The sequence below is a fragment of the Felis catus genome, chromosome C1 (genome assembly GCF_018350175.1).
Source record: "Felis catus isolate Fca126 chromosome C1, F.catus_Fca126_mat1.0, whole genome shotgun sequence".
Taxonomy (NCBI): domain Eukaryota; kingdom Metazoa; phylum Chordata; class Mammalia; order Carnivora; family Felidae; genus Felis; species Felis catus.
In genome coordinates this window covers 166,093,688-166,112,385 of record NC_058375.1, presented here as the reverse complement: position 1 = coordinate 166,112,385, position 18,698 = coordinate 166,093,688, and the positions used below count along the sequence as shown (strand labels likewise).

Genomic DNA, 18,698 nt, shown 5'->3' with positions numbered 1-18,698 from the left:
TTGACTTATTTCATTTAGCATAATACATTCCAGCTCCATCAACGTTGTTGCAAATGGCAAGATTTCATTCTTTTTGGTGGCTGAGTAATATCCCATTGTGTATATAAACCACATCTTCCTTATCTATTCATCAGTCAATGGATATTTGTGTTCTCTCCATAGTTTGGCTATTGTTGATAATGGTATCTCTTGAGAAAGGAGGAGCCATGTCATCTGAATACCTTGGACAAGGGATCCCTGGGAGGCAGGGGTTGAAAGAGGGAATAAATAGCAAAGAAAAGAGAGGTGAAGGCTAAGACAAACTTGTCCTGTATCTGAATCTTGCCTTCCCAAAACAGACTCTGGCTTCCACCTGTGGTCTTTCTATTTCCATTTGCTTAGTCTCTGTATCTCCCCATTTCGTGCTTGCTGATCAAGAAACAGAAAGCGAAGGGGACAAGAGAGGTCACACATGAATCTTTTCAATATGGGGAAAAAGAAGGAAAGTCATAAAATTTTAATCTTAGAAATTATAGCTGTGTTTAATAGTAAAAAATTGAAAAGTAACGATCCTTTTTGGCTGCAGAGAGAAATCATTGAGAGAAGCTGGCAGAGTTTGAATTCCCTAAGAAGTAGACTCTGAGTCAGAGATTAGCAGGCAGGAGATTCATGAAGAGCGTTCTAGGGACCATCGCCTACATGAGGGTAAGGGAAGGCAAAGAGAAGGGGAAAGAACTGACAGAGGGAGAAATTGAGCCATGATAGATCCTCAATGAAAGCCTTTACCCTCTGGAATGTTCTTTAGACAGTTTGACCCTTTTAAGAAAAGTTGAGTTGAGTGGGGCAAGAGGGCCAGGCATTATGCCTTCACATTGACCAGTGATCAGATGTAGAACACCTTGTGAAGGTAAGGACACTCTCTCACTTGAAGCAATCCCTGAAGGGGGCTGACAGGTGACAGCTGAGTTGTCTGCAACATTCCTAAAAGGTAGGGGAATAAGACCTTCAGTTGTGAAAGGGGATTTGGGTAGTGTATCCCAGTGTCCACCACAGAGAGAAAATTAGTACCTACCACAGAGCTTGATATGTTATTCAAGAAACATTTGTTGAAATAATGAATTTTCTTGTTCTGCCTTTCAAATTGCTCACCCTTCCCAAAGAAAAACAAATGTGATATTATTAAAGCTTTCACAGACGAACAACTGCCTTTGATGTAAGTTTTTGTCAAGTAGAAAGACTGGCAAAAACTGTAACAGAACTGTACCTGTGGCCAAGGAAAATGGCATTATGTAACAGACATCTGTGAGAATCTGCCCTAACTTTATGTGCATTTAGTTTTGCATTTTTGTAAAACATTTCCATTTTGAAACAATGTCAAACATACAGAAAACTTACAAAAATAGTATAAGGAACTTTTGTTATTTGAAAAATTTGAGAACAAGTTTCTGACCAGATGCTCCATTACCCCTTAATACTTTAGTGTGTATTTCCTTTATACAAGGACATTCTCCTATCCATGATACAACCAACCAAGATCAGGAAACTAACATTGACACATTACTACCATTGAATCCTTATACCCTGTTCAAGTTTTGCCAAATGTTCCATTGCCATTTATAGCAAAAGGATCTAGTCCAGAATTAAGTGCTGCATTTAGTTTCATGTCTCCTTAGAAGTCTTCATTCAGTCTCAAATAGTCCCTCAATCTTCTGTTGACTTTTAGGACCTTATCACTTTTGAAGATTATAGGTCAGTCATTTTTTTTTAAATGTTTATTTATTTATTTTGAGAGAGAGAGCATGAGCAGGAGAGGGGTAGAAAGAGAGGGAGAGAGAATCTCAAGCAGGCTTCACACTGTCAGAACAGAGCCCAATGTGGGGCTTGATCCCATGACCATGAGATTGTGACCTGAGCAGAAATCAAGAGTCAGATGCTTAACTGACTGAGCCACCCAGGTGCCTCTAGGTCAGTAATTTTTAGAATGTTCCCCAGTTTAGCTCTAATGTTATGTAACAATTAGGTCATGCTCCTTTGGCAGACATTTCACAAAAGTGATGAAGTATTCTCATTACATCCTACTGGGTGGGTGCAGGTTCCACATTTTCAATTTAGCTCATTACTGGGGTGTTGTTCACTTGGATAATTCGATTAAAATGATGTCTTCTAGAGGCACCTGGGTGGCTCAGTCGGTTAAACATCTGACTTCAGCTCAGGTCATGATCTCACAGTTCATGAGTTTGAGACCTACATTGGGCTCTGTGCTGACAGCTTGGAGCCTGAGCCTGCTTTGGATTCTGTGTCTCCCTCTCTCTCTTCCCCTCCCCCATTCACACTCTGTTTCTGTCTCTCTCTCAAGAATAAACATTAAATAAATAAGTAAATAAAATGATGTCTTCTAGGCGCTACTATTATAAACTAACCTCATATCCCTTTTTAATCCATAAGTATTTTGTAGGGAGATACTTTGAGCTATTGTAACTATCTCATTCTCATTAAACATACAATTTATTTATATCATTACTGACTTGTGGATTCATATTTTATTCAATGGTTAGAATTTATTACTATTATTATTTTAATGCCCAAATCATCCCAGTTTTTCTAGTGGTATTCACTTCAAGCTGATGGCTGTGTCCTTTTGACATGACCCCCCTCCATCATTTTGGGAGGCATTTCCTTAATTTCTAACACAAGAAGATGTTCCAGGTTCAATTTGTACTTCCTCTGCCCAAACGCCAGAATGAGCCATTTCTCCAAGCCTCTAAGACCAGCTCTCCAATAGAAATGTGTGGACTCATCACAAGGATGTAAAACAAATGCTAAAAAGGAGTTTATAAAAGCTATATAATAGATTGTTCCTTGCCCTTTGAATTTGAAAGATACAACACTCTGTGCTTGAAATCCTAGCTCCAAAGGTACAGATTCCCTAAGAGTTTACTGCAATATCTTCCGTGTATAAATATATCTTTAGCATAGCTAGGAGGTAAGGTAGTTAGTAATACTTTGCATAACATAGGACATTTCTAGAACGAAGGCCTGTAAAGGGTGATAAAACCTGTTTAAAACTGCTCTGTGGTAAGATTTGTGACAGCCAGTTCAGCAGCACCCGTGGTGGACTTTAAGCAGAGGACATGGGTTTGTGTCTCAGTGGAATCATTTTATGTGAAAAGAAGCTCTGCCTCACTAGGTTGCTGTAAACACTAAATGACATAGCTACTGTTAAATTGCCATGTAAACTGGAAAAAAAGGCTATTTTAATATAAAATTTTATTTAGAAATGCTAACAATCACTTAAATGTTAAAATCTCTGAAAGGAATTCCTTGGTTTTCTCAAGAAAAGAAAAACCAGTGTGCCAAAAAACTCTACTAACATTAGGCTTTTAAAAATGTAAGATTGCCTTTATATGCCGTATTAAAAAATTTTTTTAATGTTTATTTATTTTTGAAGGAGAGATAGAGTGTGAGTGGGGGAGGGGCAGACACACACACACACACACACACACACACACACACACACACACACACACACAGAATCCTCAGGCTCTGAGCTGTCAGCACAGAGTTTGCAGGGCTCAAACTCACAAACTGCGAGATCATGACCTGAGCCGAGGTCGGATGCTCAACCAACTGAGCCACCCAGGTGTCCCTATATGTTGTATTTTTTCACAGGACCTTTAGTATATCTCAAATTGCAGTTTTGCTGAAATCTCTCTGGTGACTGTGCTATTATTGCTTATTAACCTCACATGCTTTGCTAAATTCAGAATATTTTGTTCTTTGAGGTCATTTACAGGTAAGGTGTGAAACTGTTAAAATTACTGAGAATGAACTACTAATGACAATAAAAAGTCTGCAGTTTTTTTCAAAGGTAACGAAATGGTTTGTTAGACTATGGGTGGACTACGGTGGATCTGGATAACACATTATGAAGAAAAAGAAATATTATAGAATTCTCACTTGTTCTTCAGTGAGACACTCGTAGAAGAAACAAAACTATAAATTACTGCTATTTATTTAGGATAAGAATGGTATTGTTTTTTAGAGTCCTCATCTTTTAGAATACATATTGGAATATTTTAAAATGAAATATGAAAGAGATACTTTTGCTAAGGAGGGTGGGTCAGAGGACACTATAGTGGTCAGCAAACTTTTTTTTTTTTTTTGTAAATCCTAAATAATAAATGTTTTAGGCTTTGCAGGCCATACAATCTGTTGCATCTACAAAACTCTGCTATTGTAGCATGAAAGCCGGCAGAGACAACATTTAAACAAACTGCATGGCTGTGTTCCAATAAACTTTATTTACAGTAACAGGCGGTAGGCTGGATTTGACCTGTGGTTCATAGTTTCTCCAACCCTGGTATGAATGAAACAAGGTTTGCCATGATTAATAATTACGAAGCTCAGTAATGGGTACATAGAGGTCATTAAACTATGCTGTGTTTATTATATATTTGAAATTTTCTGTAATACATTGTATATAGTAAAAAGTCAAAAAAACAAAGAAGAGATAAAAATTTGGAAAGGCTTAGAACAGAGAATACAATAACCGGGTTGTGATAAAATATACTAATATTTAATATACACATTTAAAAGTAGTTTATCTTAATGATCAGATTTATTGTTAAGAATAGAGGACTATTTCCTATTCTCCTTTTATACAATTAGCCTGATCATTTTTCCAAATGTACTGAATTCCAATATTGATGTCTATCCTTTGAGAAACTGGTTATATTTTGTAATGTATTAAATTTAGGCATATTTAAGTGCCAAGAGATGTCAAAACAGATTTTATTTTTAAAAAGCATCACAGAAATAAAAGAGAAACTTCACATGGTATTCTACAACTTTGGGTGGCAATGCTGTTAAAGTTCAAGGTTCAAGGTTTCCCCTGCTCCAGATCCATGACTGTGATACATAAGAAAAAATATACAGCTTAAAAAAAAGAGACACGAGTTTGTTCAATAGGATAAACATTTCTGTGAGGTGGGAACAGAAAAGAAATACAACAAAGAAATGGGGCCTGGAGCCATCCATGGGCCTGCTGGACTGGATTGTGAAGTAGGCAGAAGCAACTGAGAGTCGACACGTTTTTGGGGAGTAGAGAATAAAAGTGCCCTAGATGAGATGGAGATCAAGGACAGGTTCACTGCCTAAAACTAGGTGCTGGGCTGGGTGATCCTCACTCACCTCCACTCTCCCACAGGGGAACTTTAAAACACTGCTGCTGGCTACTTCATAGGAAGCTGCATGCTTCCGGAAGCAGAAGTGCAGTCCCACATATGACCATGGAGGGTGACATAAATTACTGGCCCAAATGCTTCTCCCCTCTCTGTACCCATATCCTCTACTATGCTAAGTTTGAAGGTCTTTCCACAGAAGGCAGTATACTTTTCCACCCTTTGACTTAGGGCTCAGCCATGGAACTTGTTTAGGCCAGTGGGATATTAGTAGATGTGATGGAATGTGCTTGTCTCACGGGGCTTACCTTCTTGTACTTCTGTCACCTCAGTGAAAAGGGCTTTCCCTGGGGTAACTGCCACTGTTCAACCTGGGCCTTAGCATGAGTATTTGCAGACCAGAGCTGCCCCACCTGCCCACAGACCTGTGATATAAAGCAGAGCTGCTTCGGCCATTGATACCTAAAGCTGCTGTAACTGACCTGCAGACCCACTAGAGAATTAAAAGCTTAATGTTATGTGTCACTGACATTTTGTGGTTGTTCATTACACAGCAATAGCTAGCTGGTGCAGAAAGCCTAATACTGAGATGCTAAGTAATAAAAGCCTAAAAATATGTGGTATTAGTTTAGAGGGCAGGTGATGGATGGTAAGGAAACTATTACAGAAGCTGAAAAATGGCAACCTGTATTTCATAAAAGTGTTGCCAGTGGTAACACAAAAGATAGCAGGATGATTTCTAGGCATGTGCTCAAAGTATGAGCCAGTTACTTTTAATTCTATTTTATAAGGTACTATAAGAAAGAGATAAGTTCAGGGGGAAAAAAAAAACCTTCCAACTTGCAAGAAGAGTCTAGAGGAATTTAGCCCCCAGAACTTGCTTATTTGGCAAATAAAACTCTTCATCTCAAGCCAGCAAGAGAGTCTCAGATTCAGCCTGGGTGGGGGGTGGGGGGGGATATTAAATCAAGGGCATTGCTGCAACTTCCTTTGTTAAGACATCTGAAAGAATTAAGGAGACGCCTGGTAGAACCTCTCAGTTGGACCAACACGTTTCTAGAAAACTTAAGGGTAGGGGTCCCTCAGAAGCCTAATGGGTAGAAGTTTCTCATAATGAAGTCTAGAATGAGAGGCATGTCCCAAAAAGAATCACAGGATGGTTCTGATAAACAGAACTCACTGAAAACAAATGCATAGAAAATCCATTTTTGAGAGAGCTGTTAGTGATAAACTACCAGCTAAGACTAAAAGGGAATGAGACTGAGATATAAAAAGATGTCTGGGCCAAAGGCTTTTCATAGGCAGGAAGTAGATGAGAAAGCTTCTTAGTACCACAAGGGGCGTATTTCCCAATGCCCATTTCAGAAGTGACCAAAAGGGAAGACAGAAATCTAAAGAATTCACCTTCTAGGAGGGTGAAGCCAAGAGCAGTAGAGAACGACGGACTGGAGACACACTGCCAGGGAGAATTAGGGTCTAATCAAGGAAAATTCCTTCTTCTCAGAATAGGAGTACATTTTTCCCATGGTATTTCAGAAAAAGCGAATGCTAATGCCTTTTAATCTCCCCCCTTTGACTAGGAATTAATTGTAGTTATCCTATCCCAGTTCCATCATTCCATGTTGTATAATGGTGGGGGAAGATTACACCCCCCCCCACTATCTTAGTTCATAGGCTTCCACATCAATGGGAGCCACATTGAAATTTGATGTATGCCGTAAGTTACTGAATATTGATCATGATGCCATGATTGGACGAGGCTCTTGGAGGTCTTGGGCTAAGGGTGAATCTGTTTTTCTGTGGGACACATACAAATAATTGTGGCCAAGAGGGTGGACTGTGGTTGACTGAAATGACTCCTGACTTTGATCCTTCACCCTTCTTTGTGTTAACCCTTCACCTTGTAACTTTGAAGAAATTGCTCCTTAATTGGGGACTTGCCTATCGGATTTGCTTTGGCCAACTGATGTTTGTAGAAGTTATATAAACAAGGGTTTGAAATGCTTGCACAATGGTTTGCAAAATTCTTTCCTCTATTGTGCTCCTGCCTTTATCATGAAATGAACGTCCCCTGGATAGCTGCTTTTCCTTCAACCTGGGCTCAACAATGAGCACACATGGAACTGTCCCAGGTGACTATAGATCCACAGTCTGAATTAAGAGTTGTCCCATAGACTTGTGAGCAAAATAAATGCTTATTGTTGTGTACCACTGAGATTTTGACACTGTATTGGCAATAACTAATCAACACAGGGGAGAAACCTCAAATTGTCAATGCAAGACCTGGTTTGAGACTAGAGACCCTGGGAACTTGTTGGCCAAGTGCAAAATCCTTAGAAAGGTGTAGATGACAAAGCAACCTTTCCCATTCAAAATGAAAATGAAAATCAAAGTTCCAAAGCACATGAAGACATCTACCATTAAAAAACACTGCCATAAAATCAATAATCAGAACAATAACTTGCTTCATATTAAATAAAAATAAAAGGACAATCTAAAGAAAAAGACTGTTCCATACATTCAAAAAGATAAAGCAATGCATACATATTTTAGAAAAATGTATCTATTGAAATAGAAAACTCAATGGACATTCTAGTCTGCACATAGTCAAAGAGAGATATCCAAATTAGAAACTATTACTGAGTAATTAATCCAGAATGAAACAGAGACTATTTATTTATTTATTTATTTATTTATTTATTTATTTATTTATAGACAGAGAGAAAGCACAAGCAGGGTAGGGGAAGAGGGAGAGGGAGAGAGAGAATCTTAAGTAGTGTCCATACTCAGTGCAGAGTCTGAAGTGGGGCTCGATCTCACGACTGTGAGATCGTGACTTGAGCAGAAATCAAGAGTTGATGCTTAACCAACCAAGCCTCCCAAACCCCCCATAACAGAAAGAGATTTTAAGAAATAAGAATGAGAAAATAAGTGATACAGAGGGCAAACTGAGAGACTCTATCTAATGGAACTTCCAAAAGAAGGAAATAGAGAAATGACAAAGAAGAAATATTTGAAGAGATAGTGCCAAGTAACTTCCCAAAGTTGAATAATGACCCCTAAAATTAAAAGTGTACTCTGTATTGAGCAAGATAAACATAAATTCATATCTAGACACATCATGATAAACTGCAGTATATCAAACACAGTAAATGAAACCATCATGCTGCATACCTAATACACTGATATATGTCAAGTATTTTTTAACAAAACTAAGAAAAAATATAGATAAAAATCTGAAAAGTACTTACCAAAGAGGAAAAAAATAATTAACTATAAAGGCATGATAAAGAATTAAAGTAATATCAGATTTCTAAATGGGAAATGTAAATGATAGGACACAATGGAATAACAGCTTCAAATTGCTGAGGGGAAAAGAACTCTGAATGTAGAATTCTATACTCAGGCAAAAGTTATCATCCAAAGAGTGAAAGCAAAATAAAGGCATTTACAGAAAAAAGCAAAACAAAACTCCTAAATACATCTCACTGGAATAACCACTGAAGGTTGCAAGAAGAAATGTGAACACTAGAGAAAGAAGTTAAATGCAAAAAACAATGGTGGCTTTATGGCATATAAATGACATATCATTAAGTTGTTATTTTAACAAAAAGAAACAATAGTGAGCATAAATATGTTGGTATATTTGAATATTTATTTTTTTTTTAAATCCATAAAACGTTAATGCTAATCTAACGTTACACTTAAAGGAGCTAGAAAAAGAAGAACAAAGCCCAAAGCCAGTAGAAGGAAGGAAATAATCAAGATTAGAGCAGAAATAAATGAAATAGAGATGAAAAAAATAATAGAACAGATCAATGAAACCAGGAGCTGGTCCTTTGAAAAGATAAACATTTAGGTAGACTCTTGAAGGAAAAAAGAGAGGACTCAAGTAAATGAAATCAGAAATGAAGGAGAAATAACAACTGACATTAAATAAATACAAAGGATTGTAAGAGAATATTATGAAAAATTATATGCCAACAAATTGGACAATCTACAAGAAATGGATAAATTCCAAGAAACACATAACATTCCAAAACTGAATCAAGGCGAAATAAAAATTTTGAACAGACTGATTACTAGCAATGAAAGGGAATCAGTAATCAAAAAACTTCCAACAAATAATAGTTCAGGACCAGATGGCTTCACAGGTGAATTCTACCATTTACCTGTCATCCTTGTCTGGGGCCATGCTAATCTTTCTATCATTCCAATTTTGTGTATGTGCTGCTGAAACAATCACTTACCAAACACCTAAAGAGTTAATACCTATCCTTCTCAAACTATTCCAACAAAAATAGAAGAGGAAGGAAAGCTTCCAAACTCATTTTATGGCCAGCATTACCCTGGTAGCAAAACCAGATAAAGACACTACAAAACAAAACAAAACAAAAAAACCAATAGGCCACTATCTCTTATGAACACAGATGCAAAAACCCTCAACAAATCATTAGCAAACTGAATCCAACAACACGTTAAAAAAACCTGGCGCGCCTGAATGGCTCAGTTGGTTAAGTGTCCAACTCTCGATTTCAGCTCAGGTCATGATCTCACGGTTCGTGAGTTCTAGCTTTGTGTCAGGCTCTGCACTGGCAGCGCAGAGCCTGCTTGGGATTCTCTGTCTTTCCCTCTATCTGCCCCTCCCCCCACTCTCTAAATAAGTAAATAAACAAACAAATAAATAAATAAATCTTTTTTAAAAAAAGATTCTCTCTCTCCCCCTCTGCCTCTTTCCTACTTGTGTGTGCTCTGTCTCTCTCTCTAAAAAAAAAAAAAAAAAAAAAATCATTCACTATGATTAAGTAGGATTTATTCCAGGGATATAAAAGTAGTTCAATACTTACAAATCAATTAACGTGATACGTTACATTAACAAGAGAAAAGATAAAAACCATATGATTATCTCAATAAATGGAGAAAAATAATCTGACAACGTACAAAATCCATTCACAATAAAAAGTCTCAGCAAAGTAAGTTTAGAGGGAACATATCTCAACATAATAAAGGTCATATATGCAAAAATCCACATCTAATATCATACTCAGTGGTGAAAAACTTAGAGTTTTTCCTTTAATATCAGGAAAGACAAGGTACTTACCAAAGAGGAAAAAAATAATTAACTATAAAGGCATGATAAAGAATTAAAGTAATATTAGATTTCTAAATAGGAAATGTAAATGATAGGACACAATGGAATAACAGCTTCAAATTGCTGAGGGGAAAAGAACTCTGAATGTAGAATTCTATACTCAGCAAAAGTTATCATCCAAAGAGTAAAAACAAATAAAGGCATTTACAGAAAAAAGCAAAACAAAACTCCTAAACACATCTCACTGGAATAACCACTGAAGGTTGCACTCTTATTCAACATAGTGTTGGAAGTTCTAGCCACAGCAATCAGATAAGAAAAAAATAAAAAAACATACAAAATAGTAAGGAAGAAGTAAAATTTCCACTATTTGCAGATGATCTGATACTATATATAGAAAACCCTAAAGACTCTGCCAAAAAACTAGAACTGATAAATGAATTCAGTAAAGTCACAAGATACAAAATTAACATATAGAAATCTGTTGCATTTCTACACAATGAAGTAATTAAAGATATTAAGAAGACAATCCCATTTACAATTGCACCAAAAAGAAAAAAAAGTTGATGCTAAATTTTTAGACAATAATAAAAGGGTAAATAAAAGGAACTAATGTTCTTTTCCAGTTTGTAAGGAAGACAGAACTATTGAAGACTTTGGTAAAAATTTTATAGAAGTATATTTAGATATATATGTGAAATATAGACATAAATATTTTATATATGCATATGCATGTATATATTTTATATATATACATAAGGAAGAGATATACAATTTATGACTTCCAAATGAGGAAAACATAAAGGGTGGGGGGATAATCTGTTCAATCTAGTGAAAGACCAGAACCAAAGAAGCAAATGTAAATAATGGTAAACAGAACACATAAAATGGTACTAAATCCAGAGGTCATCAATCACATAAACGTAAATTACAATTAAACCAACATATTGAATGGCAAACAGAATCAGATTCCATAAAATATAAAACCAGTTCCATGTTGCTTATAAGAGATATATCCAAAGTAAGATGACACAGAAGATTTAAAATAAGGGATAAAGATATACTAGGCAGAATTCTGCTTCTGGAAATGGTAAAGAAGCTTTTATTGACTAAATCTTCTATACCAATTATAAACTCTGAGCAACATATTGAAAAACAGCTATTTGAAGGCACTGGAGAATGACCAAAAGCAGGCAGAAACTGAGGGGAATAGACATTTTGGGAATCACACCAGGTGAGATTTGTGTTTATAAAGTTTTTTGCCGGAGGACACTCTCACATCCTCTTGAGTGAAAAAATGCTAGAACTCAAGCAGAAAAATGCAGTCATACTGGCTTGCGGAGTCAATGGGCTGGCTGGGTTTAGAGATGCCCAAGCAACTTTGAAGTTAGGGAGGATAATCAAAAAGGGAAAGAGTCACAACCTACAGAGTCTTAAATCTATAATAAACCTCACCCCAATTTTTAGCTGACTCCTTTAGCTGTGCTTGTGCAGGAGAGACTCCAAGGGGGCAGGTGAAACACAACAGATGGAAGGCTGAAAACTGTGACAGAAATTTCAGCTGCTGCCCACTGCAAAAGAGATGGAGCTGGAAATTTGGGTCTAGATCAGATAAGTGTCTTCTGAAACAAAAATGAACAATCTTCAAAAGCAACTCTACGTGATTTGTTCCCGATTTCCTGTATATAATAAAACATTACCAAACAGAAACATGTGGATGTTTACAGAAGCTTTAGTCTGCAAGCTGGAAACAACCCACTGTCCATCAACAGGGAAATGGATAAATTGAGGACCATTCTAACAATGGAAAACCACTCAGACATGAAAAGGAATGAACCACTGATACACACAACAGCATGGATATATCTCACAGACATACTGATTGCAGCAGAGAAACAGGAGTATATGTTGTATGATTCCATGTATGTGAAGTTCTAGAAAAGGCAAAACTACCTATTGTGAAAATCAGAAAGAGGATTGTCTCTTGTGAGACTGATGGGAGAGAGACGTGAGGGAACTTGTTGCTCCAATGGAAAAGTCTGTATCTTGAAGGAGGGTGGCGGTCAAGAACCGTGAAGGGTCTGACGTTTCACCCTACTTGCAAGATAGCAAGTTAGCCTAACAGTCTTGTGGATGCTGGCAGAAGACACAAAACTCCTGGGTCAGAGACAAAGAACTTTATTACCCATAGCACAATAAGCAGTTTGGATGTGTTTGCATTGTTTCCTCTTGTTCCCTAAGCCTTAAACAGGTAACACAGAGGGGTCCAGAAAGATGCTGTGTATACAGTAAACTTGTGTCAGAACTGAAGATCTTCAAGCTTCAGGAACCTAAATCTTTTATAAAGGGCAGTAATTGTGCCTGCCCTTTGCTCTGGAAGAAGACATTACCTTTATTATACTGGACAGTAAACAAACCTGCCTTTTGCTCTGGAGGGAGACACTATCTTCCAAGACTGTTCACGATAAAAACATTCCTGAAAAGAGAGAGTCTCTCCTTTCAAGACACACAGAAACAGTCTCAAACAGTGAGTTGCCAGAGTATATATGCATTTGTCAAAATTTATTGAATCTTAATACTTATTATTTGCACACCGCATTATAGTTTTTGCCTCAAAAATAGAGCAAAAAGACCCTGTAAAACAAAAAGAATTAGGTGTGGACAAATTGGGGGAGGGACAGTAAAAGGGGAATTCTTTTGTTTTGGTGAATCCTTTGAAAGACCTAGGTATAGGAGGAGCCAGCCTGCTTTAACCCAAGTGATAGCTGACCTCATAGTTTTCTTTTCTTTTCTTTAATGTTTATTTATTTTTGAGACAGAGAGCGACAGAGTGCAAGTGGGGGAGGGGCAGAGAGAGAGGGAGACACAGAATCTGAAACAGGCTCCAGGCTCTGAGCTGTCAGCACAGAGCCCAACGTGGGGCTCGAACCCACGGACCGCGAGATCATGACCTGAGCCGAAGTCGGATGCTTAACCGACTGAGCCACCCAGGCGCCCCTGACCTCATAGTTTTCAACTAAATCTGAATTAGACTAATTTACATAAAGGCAAGGAAGCTATCTTTTTTTCTTCTCACCATCATGTCTCTTGGCACTCAGTACACAGGTGCTTAATAGAGCTGTTAATTAAACTCGTACAACCAAGGTAAAAAAAAAGGAACCAATGCTTTGACCACAAAGCCACTGAGTCATCATGTCTTTATTTTGCCATCTTATTCCTTTCTCTCTTGCTTTCTGCACTTCCTCTCATCTCAGTTATATTTTTCTCTTCACCCCACACTCTCAAGGGGCCACACAATGGAATGAAATTATCTCTTCATTACATGCTCTATTTTTACAACAAAGATTTTATACTTCATTCTTAAACAGAGAACAGCACTTGAATTACACAGTGTGAACTTAAGCGAAGGCATGGAGTCATTCTCCCTAAGTGTGACTATTAGCTCCATTATTTGCTTGCTGTGTGTCCTGGCAGAAGTCATTTAACCTCAATTCCATACAACTATTAGGACTGATAAATGGGAAAATGCCTTAGAGTGCCTAGGGCAGTACTGACTTAGCAAGTGTTCAATAAATGTTACCTGTTATTTTAAAATACCACCAAGATTTGTACGTGGACTGTGATTTAGCCACTAATACATTTATGAAGAACAACAGAAACATAAAATTGAAATTAAATTTTTAAAACTCAGCCTAGTAAGTAGGGTCTCAATTTTAAAAGATGGCATCTGAACAATTACTAGGATATTTATAGAAAATATGGATTTGTTTATGGAATCTCTGTAGTAAAAGACAGGCATAGAACCCTTTATGTTGTAATCCAAATAAACATTTTGTGCCTATTATGTATAAAGTGCATAGCTGGGTTGGAAGTTACAAAAATAAACAGGTTTTGCTCACAAAAGCTTCTCAATCTTGTACGGGATATAGTATTCCCATGCTGTCTCATAGTTTTGGACGGATTTGTTGTTGTTGCATAATATTCAATCGGTGTGTGGTAGTTTCTGAATTCTTTGTCACAGCTGTTGACATTTAGTGTACAGATTAAGAACATGGATTTTAAAGAAGACTATCTGTATCTGAAGGCCAGCTTCCCCCTTTGCTGGCTGTGTGATCTTGGGCAAGTTACTTCATTTCTCTCAAAGCACCTTAGTTTCCTTTCAATAAAACAAGAAAAACTGTACTTACTTCATAAGTTTTGAGATGTATGCAAAGCAATTAGCCTTATGCCTGGCAAATAGTGAGGGCTCAATAAATTTAGCTATTTTTCTAAGAAGCAGTTTTAGACATTTTGGTTCCCTCGCTAATATTCATCCATACTTTCTCCATTATATAGCCATCATGTAGTTAGAGGGGAGGGTTAGACACTGATTCATACATACATCAGACTATTCCCACTCCTCCAGCTAGTGACTGTCTCAAGTAAACCAAATATAATCTGAACTGTCCACAGTATTTGCACAATCACAAGAATGGGTAAGTAATCAACTTGTAGATCTTAGTACGGTCCTATGAAAATGTTACAGTAATAATTTTTCTTCATGTAAACTGCTTTTTCACCAAAGGATAAACCCTACTAGGCAATGGTGAAATGTTCTTGGGAAATATTATCTGCACTTTCTAGTATTTTATTTGGTTTATTTATATCCATAGTCATGGGTAAATTAACAATATATGGATTTGATTTTCATTGCCTTTTAAGTTTTGCTGTCAGGGCAATGTTATTTATGCAAAATCAATATATATTCTCACCTTTTTCTGGCTGCATGGAAAAACTTATAAACCACAGGAATAATGTGCTTCTGAAGTCTGGAAGAATTTAGAAGTGATGGGGCTCATTTGAGGATCTAAAATTCACTGATAACTACCTGAATTTTTTCTTTGGTTATTGACCTGGTCAGGTTTTCTAATTCTTGTTGATTGGATATTCTAAACTCGTGTACCTAACATTTCATAACAAATGTTTAAATTAAAATATATAATTGACGGCACTTATTTTAATCTTCCTGTTTTTTCATTACCTTATTTCTGATTTTGAATTTTTAAAAAATGCATTTGCCAGGTTGCCTTTTTACTTTTTTTCTAATTTTCTTTTTTTAATGTTTATTTAATTTTGAGAGTGCAAGCAGGGGAGGGGCACGGGAACAGAGGATCTGAAGCAGGCTCAGTTCTGACAGCAGTGAGCCAGATGTGAGGCTCGAACCCATGAACCACAAAATCATGACCTGAGCTGAAGTCAGACGCTCAATTGACTGAGCCACCCAGGTGCCCCTTTTCTAATTTATTTCTAATTAATCTTATCTTTATTGTTACTTTTTCTAGTGTTATGTTTTACTTTCACCCATTTTCCCCCTCTATGCAACAATGGCTATTAATATGCCCTTTAGCATAGCTTTAAACATACCCCCCCACCCTTTTTCCCCATTGTTTCGCTCTTCTTTTATTACATTTTTTCTTGACAAAATAACTAGAAGAGGCCTTTAAAATTACTTTCCAAGTGATTGTGCTTTTTATTCTCTGGTTTTATTACTTTGTGATCAAAGAACAGAGCCTGTAGAATTTCTGTCCTATAAAATGAACTTCAAGGGAATTATCAGGCTGCAAGGATTGCTTTCAGCTTTTACAGTCCGCTCAGATGCTGACGTAATGTCCAGCAGATGGGCACCAAATGCTCATCCATTTCATTCCTCCAGGAATGAAGGAGGCCCAGAGGGTCCAGGTTTAGAATAGAAGGTACATGATTTCTTCACAATTTGTCTTTAGAACAAAGAGGCTAAACACACTTTAGAACTAGTTTGATGGTTTTATGATCCCGGCTGTAAATATTATGAGCTGATGGGCAGAAGTTAAGACATGTTTCTGGGTCCCTTACGCTGCCTGTTATTCAATGTTGCTAGCTGATTGATTTGTAAACAATTCCATTTGAGGAAAAAAATTATATCCTTCTTTTTTCTATATAGTAATTCTGCTTTATTATTTTTTCCCATTTATATCTCACTTCTACTTCATTTGCTATGATAGTTCACAGAACATGTGTTAAGATCTCCCACAATTTCTACATTAAAGGTTTTTGTATTTCTGCATTTTAATCCTATATTATCCTGCATATAAACTCTATGGTTTGTCGTCTTCACTACTAATTGTAATTTTAGGAGTAAATATGCTACTTATACTTTCTGGTACTCTGAAATACTTTTCATGTTAGGTGTATGTGGCAGAATTTGATTTAAAGGTAAGTGTTCTGGAAGAAGCAAATCATTTCATTCTGATTTTAGAATTTAAACACTTTTGGTCTTAAGCGCTCTTCTTTTTCTTTTGACTTGTCAAATATGCAACTCCATTTTTTCTTTTCCAAGGATTTGGACAGGAAACATTCTGTTAATAATTTTATTATTAATCACCTTAACAGATTTCAGAAGACTCTTAAACTTACATTTAATTTTCAAAGTAAAAAACAAGTTGTTGTTTTTCGACAAAAGTTTGGATTTTACCCCTCATTTCACCTCCTAAAAAAGAAACTGTGATCCCTTCTTGGTTCTTCATTAACTTAATCTGGAGTTAGTAAACCCCATTTAAATTTTTTGAGAATAATCATTTAATATATTTTAAAAATAATTATCTGCATTATCCTAGTAGTTTTACTGATTTTAATACTCACCAACTTTCTTCCCTCATTCTTTTCTTCTTAATTTTGGTTCATTTTGGTAATGTAGTGATTATATTCAAATAATTTTTTTCTATAAAGGGCAAGTAAGTAGTGAATTGCAGATCACAGATGTTTTTTTTGTTACCTTCACATGTGGATGACTGGAGAAATCCTGAACTACAAAACTCTGCTCCATTCCAGCTGGCATTTAATGTATAAAACAGGATCTTCATTTAGACTTGAGCCTTTTTTTTTTTAGATCAAGATTTCTATTAAAACTACTACCTAATTTGTTTTGTTGTTTTCTTTGGGAACACTTATTATTCAAAGGATAAATTTTTGTAACCAGCCTTTTAAATCTGTACTTTTTCTCTCACTGAACTCATCTGAAAGGGCTTTTTACCCTGGTGCTTTGGTTTACTGTCACATCCTTAAGCTGCAGAATCCCTTAAAGGAAAGCTTATTAAGCACAATATAGAACACTGAAGGCAGCTCTGATCTGGTTGATAAACAAGTGGTGGGGAACCCCCTCCATCTTTCCTTTGTTGGTTCATGAGAACCCACAGGGTTCTGAAAACCAGTGGGATAGTCACTGGTCTTCATTTAAGGCTAAATTTTCTTTAGCACTGTGGCTACTTACTGTCTTTTTAAAATGTTATTTAATGTTTTTAATGTTTAATGCTTATTTATTTTGAGAGAGAGGGGAGAGAGGGAGAGGGAGAGAGGGAGACAGGGAGGGGGGGGGGAGAGAGAGAGAGAGAGAGAGAGAGAGAGAGAGAGAGAGAGAGAGAGAGAATATCCCTAGTAGGCTCTTTGCAATCAGCACAGAGCCTGATGTGGGGCTCGAACTCATGAATGGATGGCCTCAGCCAAAACCAGGAGTTGGACCCTTAACCGAGACCCCAGGCACCCCTTATTTACCGCTTCTGACACAAATTTTAATATGGCTTCTCCCTTTCTTTACTCTCTTACTCTTCCACCCTCATCATCATAATGCTCTGTTGCACCAGGGTGGGAGCTGAAGCAAATATTTTCTAGTATTTCTTGCTATACATGCACTGGAAAAACAAAGAAAGCCCTTCATTCTAAGTGCCTCAGGATATTGTTCTTCTCTCATACTGCAGAAGTGTCTGCCCCATTAGCCCATGCTGATCTTGCTTTAATTCATTTAAGAAACAAAAACTTTAATTGAAGTAGAAGATACATTTTAAAAATGCATAAGCCATTAAGAGTACAGCTCAAAAAGTTATCACAAAGTTATCGCCACACTGGTGAAGACATTACCAGCACACCATAAACCCCCTTTCTGACCCCTTCCCACTCCATTCTGCCTAAAAGTATATTTTGCTTGTTTTTGAACTGTTTTATAGTGGGAATCATATACACATTTTTTGTTGGCTTATTTCTTCTAGTAACATCATATTTATAAGACTCATCCAAATTATTGGGGCACCTGGGTGGCTCAGAAGTGTCTGACTACGGCTCACATCAGGATTCTCATTGTTCGTGGGTTCCAGCTGTGCTGGACAGCTCAGAGCCTGGAGCCTGCTTCGGATTCTGTGTCTCCCTCTCTCTCTGCCCCTCCCCTCACTCGCACTCTGTCTCTCAAAAATGAATACGTTAAAAATTTTTTTAAAAAAAATCATCCCAATTATTACATGTAGCAAATTAGCTCATGTCCTTGTTACAGAGTAGTATCTCATGTATGCATTCTGTTGACACTGCATTGTTTCCACTTCGAGGTTATGAATAATGCTAAGAATATTCTTCTATTTTTTTGTATACATATGTTCTTATCTCTG

General features: G+C 36.9%; 1 protein-coding gene across 5 annotated transcripts in view; it reads right to left on the bottom strand.

Moving 5' to 3' along the window:
* Window positions 1–4,261: 4,261 nt before the first annotated feature.
* Window positions 4,262–18,698, bottom strand: part of RBM45 (RNA binding motif protein 45) — a 39,667-nt gene continuing 25,230 nt past the window's right edge. For 3 of the 5 annotated variants that reach the window (XM_045034002.1, XM_045033999.1, XM_019838296.3), the window contains one exon: window positions 4,262–4,336. The gene's annotated coding sequence lies outside the window, so the exon portion shown is untranslated. Of the gene's footprint in view, window positions 5,585–18,698 lie in introns of all 5 variants that reach the window. The other 2 variants (XM_045034001.1, XM_045034003.1) reach the window with 1 other exon arrangement.